Below are 17,536 nucleotides of genomic sequence, written 5' to 3'. Positions count from 1 at the left end.
GAGTGTGTTTTTCTTTGAAAAAGAAAAAACAAGCCAACCGTGGGACAAAAACGCCATACTAGCATTTTTTTCTTCCCCGGATTTGCTTTTTGGTAAAATTCCCATAACCTCCGAGAGAGCCCGCCGGGCCAAACCACAGTTCAAACGACAAACACGTGTTTCATGGCCCAAAAATATTACAAACAGCTCCCAGGACAAATCAAGAGTGTTCATTAAACAATGCAGAGGTACTTAATGAGTGGTGGGAAAAGATGATTCGATTGAACAGACTGACCTGAGTTAGCATCCGAGGGTTCAGTATGAATCGAATAAGACATTTTCTGACTCACGGGAAGACTATGGACTCAGATGATTCGGGTGAACCGGGAGGTGGATCGAGTTATTGGAATCAATGAAACATCAGACTTGGATCATCTGCTTCACTGACTTGTCTTACTAGCCGAAAACACCAGTGACTCAGGTGACTCAGTTGGAGTGATTTGAGTCAGCTGACACAGAGAAAGACAGTGGGTTCAGATGGTTGGGTTGTCTTGAGTTAACCGTCGCTCTGACACAGGTTCAACCGAATGAAGACTTTCAGTGTGTCGCTATTTCTCATCTTTGACATGTTTTAAGGAAACATTGTCACACATTTCATAAAGACAAGTGTTTTAATTTCAAGAAACATACATCTACAAATAACACGTCTTCTTTGAAACTAATCCATCCTTCTTTAAGTAACCAAAGCCGAGTGTGCTGACACATGGTCAAAGCATGTGTCATATTAGGCGACGGCACGGCGAATGGTTTCAATCAAGATGATCAAGCCGCAAAGCAAAGACCGTCCTTCAGCACACTGAGTCAGCATAATCCATCTCCGCATACGCTACATTCTTATTACCGTGGTAACACAGAATCGACCCGGTTGCAGATGTTTGATCCGGTCTAAGATGTCCCATACATGTCGAACCTGCTCGCCCCTCACCCGCCCGTTCAAATTAGAATGACATAACGGCCCTTGTGTCCATACAGGTGCACACAATCTGAGCAAGAGTGTGTACTTCAGGTATAATAGGTATATGAGATGCATCCATCCATTTTGTAATTCGCTTATCCTCACGAGGGCCGCGGGCAGGCCTATCTTCGGAATGTGGGAGGAAACCGGAGTACCCGGACAAAACCCACACAGGCACGGGGAGAACATGGAAACTCCACACAGGAAGGCCGGAGCCGGGATTGAACCCACGACCTTTGACCTGTGAGGTCAACGCGCTAACCACTGGAACACCGCGCTGCCCACGTCCAGTTATTTTTACTGTAAAATTAGAGACATGTTTTTTCCCCCATCACATTTGATTTATTTATTTTTTTGCATGCCTTATGTGCAGGAAGACAAAGTTATCGTAGTACGACAGAAACAATCGCCAATTTCTTATTTTCAAGAAAATGGCATCGTGCCACAAGGGCTTCGTGAAGCAGGATGTGGCTCATTACCTGCTACAACTACACAACTGAGTTTGCAATGTGGGGTGCGTATCGGAAAATATTGACACATCATCAGCGCAGGGTTGTACGCGAGACGCAGAATGCGAGCTCGCAGAAGGAAAGAGCAAAAGACGTGATGGCGTCCAGCTGTGCGAAGCGCTGTCACACTTGAAGCGTGCGCTACAACAACAATCACACATGTTTTCATTTAGCGCGTTGACCTGCTTGCGCACCGACGCGCAGAAAATTACTTTTTGGGGGTAAACACCAGCCTCTTGTTTCCCAAAGTATTTCCATCTTTGGGCAAAGCCATTTAAGCAGCTGCATAGAGAACCCTGAGGGACACCTTTGCCACACAGAAACATATCAGACAATTTAGCAAAACATGTCCGACTATTCTTATAGCGGTGGAGCTCGTGGGAATTTTGAATTTACTCAATTGTATTTTGTCAAGTGGTTGCAATGAATCCACAGAATATTAATATGGACGCGCACAACAAACTGGAGCCACCATACGTCAGAGTCAATGTCTTTTTTTTCCCAAGTGATATTAAAACAAATTAGGCAATTTTTTACTATTTGTGGCACATGAACGTAGAAACTTCAGTATAAGTGGATTAGCTCCCAGAACAAGAATATCTCATTTTGAATTTTTTTCTGGACAAAATTATTCTCGCATTGTGCAGGTGTACCTAATAAAGTGTCCAGCAAGTATATGCCACACTCCGATCCTTTAGATGTGGACGTTTAGTACGTATTTATGGCGAGTGGGTGATTAATGTCTTTTGGGGTCCTCTGCACAAAACCTTCCTTCTGAGAAAGTGCTGGAGTGGTTATAAAGCATTACAGATGACCCATGCTGATGCATTCATTGGAAACAGATGACGTGAACCACATCCACACACTTGAATTCGTCTTCATTTATGTTGGTTCATTTAAATTTACCCTTTTTTTTAACCCTGGGGTAGATTAGAAAATGTCATTTAATATAAGGTCTGCATTACCTATTTTAGTTGTTTAGTCTATGCGTTTGCATTTTTTTTTTTTTTGCTCAAGAGGCACTCACGTGAGTAAAAGAATTGTAGGATGATTTAGGGATCGCGTTTATCTGGGTTCCTTTTAATTTTTGAGGAATTCAACTGATGATTTGAACGACTGCAGAGCTACTGCTGACGTAATTTTAGTGCTCCCAGTATGGATCCTTGCGGTATCTCGGCATCAAGTGGACTTTTAAGATTAGTTTTGATGGCTGTTTTTAATAACCAACATTGTTTGTGTCTTCTTGTCATCTGTAAATCCATTTTTATACAACACGCTTCATCATAAAAGCGGATGAAAGATTCTGCTGGAAGGCTTGTGGATGATTTGTTTGTCATGGCTGCCCTTCCTTTGCACTTGAAAGAACACAAAATCTTGCTCGGCTCGATCATCAGTTTCCTTCAGACTGCATTGATCCCATAATGAAAGCTTTTAGAAAAAAGGCAGACATCTGGGTGTGTGCTTGATTGTCAAATCAAAGTCAAATGTTTGCAGTTTTGTCTAACAAGCCAGGCATTTATTCTGCTTAACCAATCATCATTTGGCTCCCATCATCCCCAGCAACTTGTCAATCTTAACTTCTTCCCTGCCAGGAGGCCTCCCATGTCCTGGTTTATACTGACTCGGGGGGGATGGAGGGGGTAGGGGGAGTGCAAAAGTATTTGCCCAAAATGGATTGTCACTGAAACAAAGACCCATTTGCGTTGTTGATGTGACCTCATTAGAAAGAGCACACAAGTGCATGTTAGCAATATCGCTAGGCTTTGTTCATTAGCGGTTGCTGACCTGAGGCCTCTTGAAAATTCTATTGAAACCATATTCCGCAGGGAGAACGATTTGCGATAGCTGCGCAGCGTGTGGCATGGAGCCACTTAAAGAGGATACATCTTTGATGGATTCCTACTTTGCAACATCAATTTGCTCAGGAGGAGCCATTAGTCAAAATGCCGTACAGACCAGACGGGACACTTGTAACGGATAATTACTGCGGTACAAAAACCGCGTTCCCATATTGTTGCAGAGACATTTCATGTCAGTCTTCGCCCTCAATCCTCTGCTGACGGCTTTGCTATTTGCTGCCTGCTCTTAACGAGATAAAGTGGTGATAAAGCTGAGGCAGGCTGTGCGATTAATTCGATGAAGAACCAGAACTCGATAGCCTTCTTGAAGTAACTTTTAAATGAACTTGTCTTATTTAGACTTGCTCTTACAAGTAAATGGTGTGTATTCTGGAGTTTTGTGTGTGTAAGAAAATGCTGCGTTCATCTTTCTAAATGCCAAAGGTGTACATCGCTGATCCAGCAAGTCTCAAAAGACCTTCCAGTGGACCCAAATGCCGCTTCTCAAATGCTGACTACATCTTTTCACGACTTTTTTCATTCCTTCAAAACAATAACTCGTCCAGCATTTCAAATTCAAGTAAAAAGTCTCCCAAAACACTGCTGCTCGAGTGCCGATCATATCAGGAACATCATAATGTTTTTCCCCAGTGGCAAGAAGCTGGATGGATGAAGATATTTGAGACTTGGTCCATCAAGTGTCTAAAGCAGAGCTCTCCAGATGCAGGGCTCTACTGGTCTAAAAACTAGCGTTGTGCCTAAAACCACATTATCCGAGACCAAGACTTGCACACTCACAGAGCTTGTGATAAGATCAAAAACTTTTCAAGACTGAGTCAAGGCCAAGGCCGAGACAAGCTGAGACAGAGACAAGACCATGCCTGAGAGAAGCCAAGATTGTGACAAGACCAAATGTCTATGTCACAAGACTTATGGCGGTGGCACGGGGGTTAAGAACATCTAAATTATTATCACAAGAATTAAATTAAAGAATAGCACATTAGTGCTGGTCTTGATGTTAAGTCCCGAGTCTGGTTTGTCTGAGACCGGGACAAGACCAGGAATTTTGGAAGTCAAGTCAGAGACAAGACAACAACCTTTTAAAATGCGTTCTCAGGTCTCAAGTATTACAACACGACGACTAAAGACCCCTCAAGTGACAATTTTGACCCAGAGCCGACTAGAACAAGTCAAACATCTTTTTTCTAGTACTGTACTCGCTTCACTGGTCAGCAGAGGAGAAATGGATGTATGGATAAGGAGCCATTCTATCCTGTAAGTCCAAAAGGCTCAAGTGTTGATAATAAGAAGGTCACATTACTCCAGTGCCAGCTTTGATTGATAGCAGGAGAAGATGGATCAATGGAGAGCTGCTCCGCCGAATGGCAAGCGACACTCTCTGACAAGAGAACATCATTTTCTTCCGATCACTTCACTCGGAAGCAGGAGAAAACGGAAGGAATGGATGACAGAGCTGTTTCATCCCCCAAGGTCCAGAAATGCTTCTGCTTGAGCCCTGACCAGAACTCGAGAGATCATATTTCCTTTCACTTTACATTCTCAATCTTTGTACCTGTACAAGGCCACTTGTATGTCAAATTATTGCACCTGTATGTCTATTCAAGTACATTTCAAACACAAACATCTGCCTGAGCACACGATACTCAGAAATTCAACCCAGGGGTGACTCCAGAGTCATCAATCAAACTTTTTACTATGAAGATGCAGGAGGCCGCAAAAAGCTGACAAGAAATTCATTACAAGCTGTTTTGCCGGCCCACAAAGCAAATGGCTGCTCACCACATGCTGATAAGTGAGGCCCAGATCTCAGGTAACGTTGTGGAGCTCAAGGAACTGGACGCAGAAGATAATACGGAGTTGCGGTAGAGCGTGTCACGTTAACTCCCACGTGGAATCATCCATCAAGCCTCGGAAAAAGTCCCGACAGCCGCTAATTGGGCTTGAAAGTTAATCTGACCTGGCGGAATGGCACTGTTGGGTCAATTTGTGAATTCTCTTCCTTTCTCTGACACATTTTCTGGTGTTCTTTTCAGAAATGCGCGGCCAGGCCTGACCGCCCTTCGCACATCTGTCGGGAGACGTTAGTTTGCTCCGTCCATCTCTGCCACAGAGGGTGCGGAACCGAGAGAACGGTGACCTGCGGGGACCTGACTGGCCAAAGGGCTGACCACAACGTGACTAAAAATTAAGTCTTTCAAGGAAATGCCAATTGTGGTCTTTCTTTTGAATCGATTGAGCAACTGCATGATTAAAACCGCAAAAACTACGAGGGACATAAAAAATGACGTCAACATAGTTCACAGTGAATTATATCGAGCCAGTTGCTTGTTATAAAGCCACTGAAAGCCTCTGAGTGATTGCGCACCAAATATACAAAGAACCTATTTTGCATCCCCTCCCCGCGCCACTTCATATTGTCTATTCTCACCATTTTCCATTTTTCCTATTTTATTTTGTATTTTCATTCAGTTTGAGCACATGTCACCGCAGGTTGTGCAGCCAGTCTTAGCAATTCAACTTTCCGTGGCCAACAAAAGCGCCAGTCTTGGATGCCAAAGGCCTTTTGGCAAACGGAAGCGCAGCGTTCTTTCCGCAGATGTATTCAAATTTGCACGTTCATAATAATCCAGGAACAGGCCTGATCGTGATTAGAAATGAGAAGCTCGGCTGGTCGCATGCGACTAAAAGCTTTGGGACAGTCCGTTGTCCGTGTGATCAATAGGGTTCATAACAAGCCTTAGACTCAGGGGTCTTGTTTCCGCCGCGTTCAAGTTTATTGGGAGCCATTAGAGCAAGAGGGAAATAAACAAAATAAATACTGGAAGGTTTTTTATGGTCCGAGTTAAACTCGCACTTTGAATCAACAACAACATGCAGCGGGAAATTGATGTCGAAAAAAAACAAACCAGGGGCTTGAACGTCAGAGATGACAAATAGAAAATTGAGCTGCAATTGTCGCCCCCCACTACTCCTTAAAAATGTCTGATTTGTGGCTTCATGTCGGGAATCATTCGTCCTTTTATGCTGCACTACTGCAGGGTTTGGCGCAGAGTACAATTTTCTTTTAGATAAAAACGATGCGGTCATAAAAGCGGATGATAAACAGATTGTCCACTGCAGCTGATCCAGACCGAGATGCCTTTTGATTTGGATGCTGATTTATTTCGGTCTTTTGACGCCGACTAGTAATTTGTGCAACTTCTGGGGATTTTGCTTTGTCGTTTTTTAAATTACATTTTTTAACCTGAGCAATTTGGGGGGGATTTGGTCATAATTTTTAACCTGCGCAACTTTTGTGGAATTCATGGCAGTCTTATTTGAGGAACATTTGGGGGACCTTTGTTTGATTTACGGGAGCCCTATTTCAACCTGCACGACTTTCGGGGGGATTTAGAGTTAAACTGAAGCAACATTTGAGGGCTTTATGCTAGTGGTATTGTAATCTGTGCAATTTTGGGGGGATTTATGGTAGGTTTATTTTAACCTGTGTATGTTTCGAGAGATTAGCGATCATCTGAGTTAAACAGGAGCCTTTTTTGCGGGGGGGGGGGGGGGGTTATGCTTGTTATGTTTTTGCCTGGACAATGTAGAATTTACAGTCATACAATTTACTACTTTGGTTTTTTTTTATAGTCTGTGAGAGGGGAAAAACAATATAAAAAATGTTTTTTTTGGGATATGGTCTTTCCAAATTCTGCCCACGGTGGCCGGGTCTTGCAACGTGTCCCTTGCAGGTTCACTCTACAGCGCTACAACGAGAACAAAACTATCAAAGGCTTATTCACAAGCCTAAAACAACCATATTAAATTTGATGTTGCGAGGTGAAGTACACAGCGTGACCTTCACATGAGCCACCTTCAGTTTCACTAATCCACTCCCGGCGGCCTTTTCATTAGTCGTGTGATTTATTGCGGCGCTCGGGCAAGCCACTCGAACAACCTTCGCAAGCGCTGTGCGGCGAGAGGACCGCGGCTCTCGGCTCATCCACGAGGGAGGCTGCCATCCCTTCATCAAATGCACAATGACTAGATCATCTTTTTATAATGCAGTATATATACACACAGGCACACACACACACAAGCGCGCGTCTCATAAATATTTTACAATGGTGAGATGGCTTGTCTCAGTAAGTAAATATGTACTTGTCATCTTTACATGTGTCGCTCTTGGAGGTTTAACACGTGTAGACGCGGTTTCACCCGGGGAAATGCACACAGGTGCTCTCGTGGGAAGAAAAAAGAAGAAGAAGAAAAAAAAAAAAGATTAACAGGCAGCTGCGGCGTCCACTCGTTGACCTCGCTCGCCGGCGCCTCCATTAGCCAGAACAGTGCATTGTGATTTCATTACATCAGACGTAATTGTGTGCACGCCGGCGTGGAGGGGATGGCAAAGCATCTACAACATGCTGGATTTAGAAAAACGAGGCTTCCGGAATGCACCAACGGCAAACGTCAATGTCCGAGGACTTGCCACACAAACAACAGCAACTAAAAGCAAGTCCATCATTATGTTTATTTCTATTTATGGCAGTTGTAATTAATAATTAGATCAGAGTGGTTACATTTTTTTTACTTACAGAATGTGCAACAGTCAAAACATGGTGAAAATTCCACCAGCCGCCATTGCCCAGCATCACCTCGACCACTAGCCATGGGCTCGAAAAGCAATAAAAAATACGCGGGGGGCGATCACGCAGCTGACTTGGAACACATTTCCATGCCCTTTTCACCCGTGATGCATCTGAGCTTGGAAAGTTGCATACGCCACGTTTTTGTGCTGACGCACCCCTTGCAGACGAGGCACCACAAGATGTCAGCTCCGCGCACACACAAAAAGGGGTGACGTCAAGACAATCTTTGCTTTCTAAATGCAGCTAACGTCCACTGTCATAGTAGTGATGACATCACGGATCAGACACATTGAAAACTTTTAAGCTGACAGAATAACATTTTTTTTTAAAAATCTGATTGTCTTTCCGCAAAACAAGCCATGCGGTCTGGAACGCAACGGCAATTGATCCCTAAACTAATAACGGAGAATTAGATGAGAGAAGAATGATTTTGCTTCACTTGAAATATACGTTTAGTGGCTTAACCCAACCATGCGAAATAAAGACGTAGAGTTCACGTTGTCTTGAGTTACGTACCAGGCGGGCAGACGGCGAGGAAGGGGGCGGAAGCATGTGCTGTAAATCAGCCGGATAATTTAATCAGCTTGTGTTTGATTAAGAAGGCAGTACATCAGTCGCCGGTAGCCCCTGCCGCTGGCCGCCTGGTCGGGGGTCGGATAAAATAAACGTGGGGTTGGGGGGGGGTCATAAATCACACAACGTTGCGTTCATATTTGAAATTTTTGACTGTGTGGATTATTTCTCAGTCTTTTACTTTCTTGAGTATCCTCGTTGGATTATTTCCAGTGTTTCTGGAACCATCACAAAGTGCACAATAAATGTGGCTGATGCCCACGTCCTATGGGCTATTTTTTTCTTTTTTGGGGGGGGGGGCGGTGTGGATTCTTTCTACAGATTGCAATCGTCTGCTTTCATGCTCGCTTGTATCTTTGCGTCAGCAAGACAATGTCTGGCATGCATCCCGGCGAAAGCAGCTGCTCGGTCTCTGCTGCTTTTCCAATTCTAGTAAATACTTTTTCTCTTCAAGTGGAGGCGAGGCGGAGGATCGACCGCCGCGCCAGTTGAAAGACTCGAAGGGGTGAACCTCGCAATGAACCGCTGACGCTTATCTATCAAAGGTCAACGTTGGGGGCTGGATTTGACGTTTACGACGTGGAAAGTATTTGATTGAAATAACACGCGGGGAGATTTTCATCGCAATTCCTTTTGTGTGGCCGGTTGCGCTCGAGTCTTCTGAGGGTTCCGATTTGCTTTTTACTGCCACGCACACTTACCGTAATAGGACATATCCTTGCCTATTAAATACACTTCGTTACACGTCGATGCACTTTATTTATTTCACTCGCAGGGCAACATTTATATGCGGCACATGTCCGCTCAACGGCCTCAAATTAGTGTGAGCATGAATCCTATTGATTTTCAAACATATCCAATCATTCAGATGGATTTTTTTTTTTTTTTTGCCTGCGCCGGAGCAAAAATCGACATCCACATCCGACACGGGAGCCAATGAGGCTAAAAAAATATGTCACAGGCAGGCTGTGCAAGGAGGCTTCAAACAGGCGTTAGAGCGCCTCATTGTCGGCCGTGAGGGCACACAAGTCATGGAGAGAAAGTGCAAGAGTGAGTTTTTGTTGTTGTTGTTTTTTTAAAAGTCAAACATGGCAGCCAGTGAGTGGATCAAGGGTTTGTACTGGTTGTAGCTGCTCAAACATGGAGTTATTTGTCAGCGTAGGAAATACGGTAGACTAAGTTGCATGTTATTTGATTGACAGTGGACAGCTGAGTGGGTGGGGGCTCTAGGACGTGTCGAATTAAGAAAACATTTATTTTCACTTTGCAAGCGATCATGTTTGCATCCACTCACACATGGATATAAAAATGATTTACGCAGATGTTTCACACTTAAGCAGACCCCCCAAAAAACTTTCTCCAGGAAGGTTTCAGAATGGATTCAACATCAGGGAAAAAAAAAAAATCACACGCCTGCTGTAGCCGACGTCTGACTAACAGTTCTTAAAAGTACAATAAAAATTGGTAGTATGAAAGAGTAACAGATTCTGAGTATGACAAGCCCCTTTATAGCCCCGCCCCCTCCAAAAATCAAATTGAGGGGACACAAATGCAATTAGGGGCAGAATTCAATCCATCTCATAAGAGGCACTCGAGAGGGTGCAGGAATCCAGGAAGGGCAAAACACTTCAACAGCTGATGGAGAAGAGCAAAGGTGCTGTCTGCAGGAATTATGCTCGATGGGGAGATGAAAGGTGGGGGGTGGGGGAGGGGGGATTTATGGAAACACTTACAAGAAAGGGATCGGATCGATGGGGGTGAGGGGGTTGGTGGAAGTTGGGATTTGGCAGAGATGAACCAATCAGGGTCAGCCAACAAAGAGATCAATCCGACTTCAACTGCAACCCTTGTCACTGGATCCACCAGGACAGTTTGGGGATTAGTCGTAATTTCACTCATGGTACCTTGACAATCGGATTACATTGACTTTGGAGTCATTTTACTTGTTTTAATTGACGATTTATTGACCAACTTATTTCTTTCGATATTTCCATATGTCAGTGTTTGGGACAGCAGAATAAGCCTCGCCATCAGTAAATGAACAACAAAATCAGCTGGAGCTGCGAGTCAATCACAGGGAATCTGACACGTGTCAAAAATTCTTAAACAAACATATAATTCAGAGTAAAACCAAAGATTACGCACAAAACCACCAACGTTAGCTCCAAGTGCTGATTCAGGCTTGTTCATCCAAAAATAACATTTCCAAGATGGCCGCTGATGTACTACGCTCGTATTATGTCATTAAAATACAGTCACCATTTGTCAAGTTTTTCCAAACGTTTCGCATAACATGGCAATCAGCACACCGCAGTGATCATGTTCCGAAGGGGCCTTTTTCTTTTTTCCAACCGTTTTATGGACGCCACAGAGAATTGCCGGCGCCCCGACACCGACGATGCAAGGTTGCAACCCCGCTCCTTAGAAGATTATTAAAAAAGTGGCAGACATGCCAACCAACATGCGGCCTGTGGTTACGACAACCTCAGAGGACCACACTTCGACAATAGACTGAATGATCCGCCTTCAAGATTTCCAAAAACTGGAAGGCCACACCCCCCCATAAATGAATAAAATAAACTCTAGAGGTGGAAAGAATATCCATTGATGTATCAATCCAACTACTACTTCGATCAGTGCTTGGCAAGTTGACCTTTAGAACGACATATAGTGATCTGAAATTGTTTTAAAAAATACAATTGATTGTATGCATACCTTTAGAAAAAAAAACTTTTTATGAGGACATCATCGCCACACTCGATTAGACAAGAAAAAGGCATTACACGAAGGCACCATGGCTTATCGTACCATTGCTACGTCCTTAACACCGGCTAGCTTAATGCTGACACATAATTGGAAACGGCGTAGATCGCCTAACGGAAAACTAACATACCTTTCGGTGTTATAATCCTGAAACGAATGAATACTGGAACACAAATGATGGCGCAACACACGTAGACAGGGATTTATGACATATCCTGTGCAAAAAAATAATATTAACGTGGCATACTGAGGATTGACGTTTTTTTCTCAGTTTTCTCAGTTTTCTCAGGCTTCCAAAGTGATCATTTGCATTGTTTGGCGAAGCGGCACAGGGCTGAGTTTAAATGCCCTGTTCCGATAAACACCAAACAATTCTCTTTTTCACTAGGAATTACAAAGGCAACTTTTAGTGGGTTGGGTTGAAAATATTGTCTCAATATTTGCTTAGGTTAATGTTCACCGCTTGTGACTTGACATGTGATCAGCAGTCTGGCTGCTCAGATTACCCGTGCTGTTTTCCTTCTCACCGTCAATACTGTTGACAAGTCAGCTCGCATTCATTTTTTTACCCCCTGAGAGGACTTAAAATATTAAAAGAATAGCCCGAAATATTGCCCAGATTCCCATTTGAAAACTTTTATCAAGTGTGACACCTCCGGATGTCAGCAGACCGCCAACCATCGTTCCAAAACTTTCATTCGCGGGCCTCCTGCGAGCAAAGACGCAAACAGGAGTAGATTCTATTCTGTTCTAGTCCAACATTCTTTTGTTTTATAGCCAAAACATGTTTCGCGCTCAAATATATACACTTTTTACAAATTCAGATTACATCACCGCAAATGAAATGGAACTCCTTTCGTAAAAGGGAGGACAACCCGCATTGTCCGTTAGTGAGAATGTGTTTGAAAGTTTTTTGGACTGCGATGACCTTTACCTCATCCCAAGGAACAATTTTTTTTCCTGGTGGCTTTATAGCTTATTTAGACAGTGGAACAGACACGTAAAAAGACCAATAAAGTGCAAAGTGTACCATTTCCTGTGTGAGAGGTTGGTGTCGGTAACATACGGCGTTCGTCAGCCAGAGGTTACCTGACGAGTGTGTGTCATCGCGCTCTGGTATGCGTTTGGCGGTACCCGTTGCAAGACGGGGAGCGGCTGTCATGGTCTGTTGAGGGTGGAGGGATGGGGGGCGAGGGGGGTCATGAAGACAGGAAGCCGCTGGCGGTTGGGAATACATCTGTCTTTTCCCCGCTTTGTTGGGACCGTCACGCGGAAACGGGAGTGAAGTCCAGACCCTCTTCATTCCCGCCATCCAGACTACATTAGAGTCCCCACGTAAATCTTACATACCTGTTTTGCATGCATGCCGGCTCGGCAGGAGCGCTAACGCTTAAAGATGGTTCTGCGGATGCCATTAGGAGGTGAGCCTGAGAAGAGCCAGCCGCCGCCTGGCCCACATCAGGCTCAGGCTAATTACTGGAATGGACTTGGCTCTCTCTGCTACTTCATCCACAAGCAGACGTTACAACGTGCACGCCAGGGTAACAGTCCCAGATTGCAGGTAGGGCTTCAAACTGGGGTTTTGGTTTTCCAACGAGGGTAGGGTTTTGAAATAACATGGACATAACCCTTGTTTGTCTTACAAACTAGGGGTTTCAAATTCAGATTTCAAGGGTCATTCTGGGTTTCAAAGTCAGACTGCAAACCAGAGTTAGAGATTCAGGATTAAGGTTTTAAATCAGGGTTTCAAACCTGGATTTGGGTCTTTCAGTTGAGTTTCAAGCCATTGTTAGGGTCTCGAACTCTGATTTCAAGGCAGGATTAGGGTTTCAAGCCAAGGTTGGTGTTTCAAAAAAAGGTTTTCAGGCCAGGTTTCAAGTTAGTCTGCATATGGATTCAAAGTAAGCTCGAGTGGAAATTTGAAAATAAGATTCCAAGATTGGTTGAGGGGGTTTCAAGCCAGGCTGAGCTTTTCAAAGAAGCATTTCAAGCTATGGTTAAGTGGGTGGGTGTTTCAAATCAGGTTGCAGTTTTCCAAAAAAGAGGTTTGCGTGACAAATTAGGTTTTCAAGCGGGTGGTAGGGTATCAAGGGGTGGTTCTAGCAACCGTTTGCATGACAGGCTTGAGTTGTAAGCCCACATGGTGATTTCAAATGAAGCTTTGTTCTGGTCATGATTCCGAAATTGGACTTCAACGCTGGTTAGGGGTTCAGGTTAGGTATTTCCCATTACGACTTGAAGTAAAGTGCTTGGACTTATTATTGGGCTCTGGTGGTTGGTTTTGAGCCCCAAGTTACAAGGTGTTGTTCCAACCCCCTGCTGCAATCTGCGGAAAGATTGCCACTTTCAAACAGAGCTGCTGCGCAATCCTCCGGTCCAATTTTTATTTGGGCGAGCCGCCACATTTCTACGATTGGCCTGTAAATCCGCTAATGATGGAAAGGCAGCAACGGCGGTGCTCCGGAGAGGCTCTGCTCTCCAGGACCACCGGCGAGCCTCAGCTGCCGAGAAGACTTTGTGGCGCTGACGGGTAGATGGCCTATTGGAGCCTCTCGCCCCGAGTGGACGCCAGCGCGGGCAGCTGGCGGGTCGGCGACCACTTAACATCCGAGGTGCGAATATGCAATTTGGGTTGCCATTTTGGGATTGCAGTGACATCCCAGGAGAAAGAGAACCATCACACTGTCCACTTAGGGAGGACAGAATCCAATTTCTGGAATACTCAGCCAAGGCTAGGGAGGTGGGGAGCGGACGGGGGGGGCAGGTAATGTTGCGTTTCCACAATATTGCGGCATTACAGATGTAACAGGCATATGATCACTTGATACGCCAAAACGGCGACACAGAAAAGAGCCCCCCGTCCCCAGAAAAACAGGCGGTGGACAGACAGTGTAAAAGGGGCCACAGACAACAAAATGAATACCAAGGCTGAATTACAAAACCTTCCAGGACAGCTCAGCTCTCTCAGTTTTCCATGAGGTCGTGGTCCACGTCGTCGCTAAGCCACATAGCCGCCCCACCTTAAACCCGTGAAGCTCCGGAGGAAATCCGGGTTAAGTGATCCGGTGGCTGATTGAAAGGACCGAGACTTGGCCTGCTATCGTAACCCGTCACTTCCTGCTCGCATGCTGACTCGACCCGACACGGCTCTCAGAAAACTAGGAATCTTAAAATGATTAATATGTTTACTTAAGCTGATTGATTCTTTGATTGATCGAGTCGGAGGGCAATTACGCCAATCCAAAGATCCAAAGTGTGTAAACAAGCCATTAGTCACGAGCCTTTCCTTCCTTGTGAGAAGTCCAGTGGAAATCCCAGCGTGACTCGCTCGCTTTATATCCCTTTACACTCCTGCTCGTGTTCCCGTCGGTCCACGAGGCGAATCCAGGTGACCTCTGTAATGGGCCGAGGGCAGGCTTGACAGACTCGACCGGCGGTTTTTCAACGAGGCGCAAATGACGGCGAAGGAAGGGACAAGACTGAGAAAGTTGATTGCTTGCACATGTTTGCGCCGTTGCCCGCTGCTGCTGCCAATGACCTTTAATCCCCAATTAAAATCTCCAAAACGCAAGAAAACATGAATGGATGCTCATCTACAGTTGTTCATTTTTCAAATCAATTGAAAGGCCCTGTAAAGCAAAAATAACCAAGCCGTTATTTTCCATTTTCAAACGCCGCAAGCGTGGCCGCAGTATGTGCCGAAAACACGCCTCGCTCAGCATTCGAATGCTAATCAAATACCGAAAACTACGACCTGAAAAAATGGATCATCATACTTAATGATGTTGTCTTACATCCATCCTATTCATCCTTTTTTAAAATACACAACAGTAGAACTTTAACATAATTTTAAAATATGTCTATATTTCATGTAATATATTGTCAGGTAATCCTTGTCGGCAAACAAACCAAGGTGCATTAAAATGAGCTGGACAGGTGTTTTTCTACTTCACGTCTGATTTTGACAGAGTGACAGCGGGGAGGTCTTTGAATGTATCATCCCTGTACACGAGAGAGCCTGCATCCCGCAACGCTCCACGGACACACCTGCACTCACAGCAGGAAGCCACCCAAACATGTTGAACACTCCGCAACACTTTCTCACATCCTGGGGTGGGGGGCCTTCTACGGTCAAAGAGTTACCGAGGTCCTTAAAATCATTGTCACATGTTATTCTGAGATGGTCTTCATTCTTAATCATAATCTTCCTTTTTTTTCTTCTTCTTTTGAGTCCAACAAGTTATGGCGTTTGATCCGCAGCCAGAAGATCCAACAAGCAAGCTTTCCATCCTTACGGTCATCATTATGTCGAAAGATAGGATTACAGACAATCCCCGAAGGCAATGTTCAAAATACTCAAATGGAGAGATGATGGATGGATGAAAAATGTACAACAATTTGAAACAATTGTACATTTGTGGAATAAAAACAAGGATTTCCACCTATCCTTGACATAGCTAGCTCATGTAATGTGGCTAGCTAGCTAGACAGCTACAAAGTAGACAGATCACAAGCTAGCTAGCTAGCTAGCTATGTCAGGTGTTGCCTTCAGGGTCAAGTGGAAAGCTTTGCTCGATAGCTAGCGAGATAAATAGGTGGATAAATCAACACCAGACTTAGCTATCAAAATAGACAGACAGATGGATAGTGAGAAAATTAGCTAGACAGGCAGTGCGATAACTACAGATAGACAAGTTAAACATTGGGGACATTTGGGAATAATCACTTAGTTGGCCGAGGAAATCAGGATTTCAGACCGTCCCTGAAGACAAAACCTAAATTTTCAAACGATTGGGGGAGCACTTTCATGAGGCTATTAATCTGTGTGTGTGCGTGCGTGTGTTTGTGTGTGTGATCTCATCTCTCCCCGCTGCACGCCCATCATGGTCCAGCGTAATTGGATGCGTGCGAAGTGAAATAGAGTCGCGGTGATGCGATTGGGATCTCGGATCGATATCAGCCGCCTGCGGTGCGCCCCTCTTCTTTGTCGTTTTCGCAACCTCATTATCATCATACACTCCGTGTGTGGGCATGAAAGAAAGTGCGTGTGCTCGCGTTATTGTGTGAATGGTGGGAGGTTGATTGCAGCCATTAGAGGAGACACCTGCCTCTCAGCCATCATGCACGCCGAGCACGTATTCCTTCATCATTTCTGCAGTGTTTATAGAAGACATCGGTGGTGAAAATGAAGTAAAATGGCAGCTTTCTACCACTCATTATTACAAAATGGATACCGCTGTAAATGACGATAACTTGACTGCCCATTTATTGTATAATGTTGTTTTTTTAAAAATAGCATTCATACCTAACTGGTTGAATTTTTTTTCTCAGAGGCCTTTTTGAGGGGGAAATCTCTCTCTCTCTCTCCCCCCCAAATCCAAACCTGTTGGATCAGTCTAGATTTCATTCTATCCCACACAATGCCGTGACATCCTTCTCGGCACTTTTTTACGATCCAGAACCTGTTACATGCACAATTACAAGCCAGACAAAAGAAGTCAAGCCCTTGTGGGCCAGTCCAGATAACCTCATTATATGTTCCCGCCTATACATCACACAAGAGCATCTATATAAAGGTAATGTTGTCCCAGCGGGTCGCGCCATATGGCCCGTGTAGTTCTATGACACCATCAAAGTAGAAACATCATCAGCTGGGGGGTGTCAAAACCGCCGGGTAAGGTCAACGGCCAAGAGGGTTTCTGACTTCAAGGCCTGGCGCAGGCGAGGTTTCGAGGGCTATTGTTGTGACTCAAAGACCAACCTTTTAAAGCAGGCGCGGTCTTTTAATCGGACCAACGCCTGAACCTCGCCCTGCGTATCACCCATAATTCACATACGGACACCTCGGGGGAGCACCTCTGGGAAGCGCGGGTAACCTAATAGCGTAGAGCAGCCTGTGCCCCTCCTCAAGGGGGGATGGAAGCTTCCCATTGGAGGCCACCGTGAATCCAGCGGGGAGGGGGGCGTCAGAGGAAGGGTGGGTTCCTCTCTTAGTGGTTGTGACAATAGGATTACTGTCTTGGAAAACAGACACATTTGCAACACGGTGGGGCCTCATTCGTCTTCTTAAAAATTTATATCACCATCTTGCATGGTTTTTTTTTCTTGCTTTATGGTTACCGATCAATACTTTTAAGAGGGTGACTCATATTGTCTGCTATCTTTAGCTACAATTTATTTTTTAGCTTGTAGCACCACACACACACA

At 44.7% G+C, this 17,536-nt stretch overlaps 1 protein-coding gene across 3 annotated transcripts in view; it reads right to left on the bottom strand.

The window, feature by feature from the left end:
* Positions 1-17,536, bottom strand: part of LOC127590068 (uncharacterized) — a 164,151-nt gene that overhangs the window by 24,642 nt on the left and 121,973 nt on the right. The window lies entirely within an intron of this gene.

This window comes from Hippocampus zosterae, chromosome 17, assembly GCF_025434085.1.
Source record: "Hippocampus zosterae strain Florida chromosome 17, ASM2543408v3, whole genome shotgun sequence".
NCBI classification, from domain to species: domain Eukaryota; kingdom Metazoa; phylum Chordata; class Actinopteri; order Syngnathiformes; family Syngnathidae; genus Hippocampus; species Hippocampus zosterae.
The sequence above is the reverse complement of the archived record's forward strand: the minus strand, read 5'-3'. Positions and strand labels throughout refer to the sequence as shown.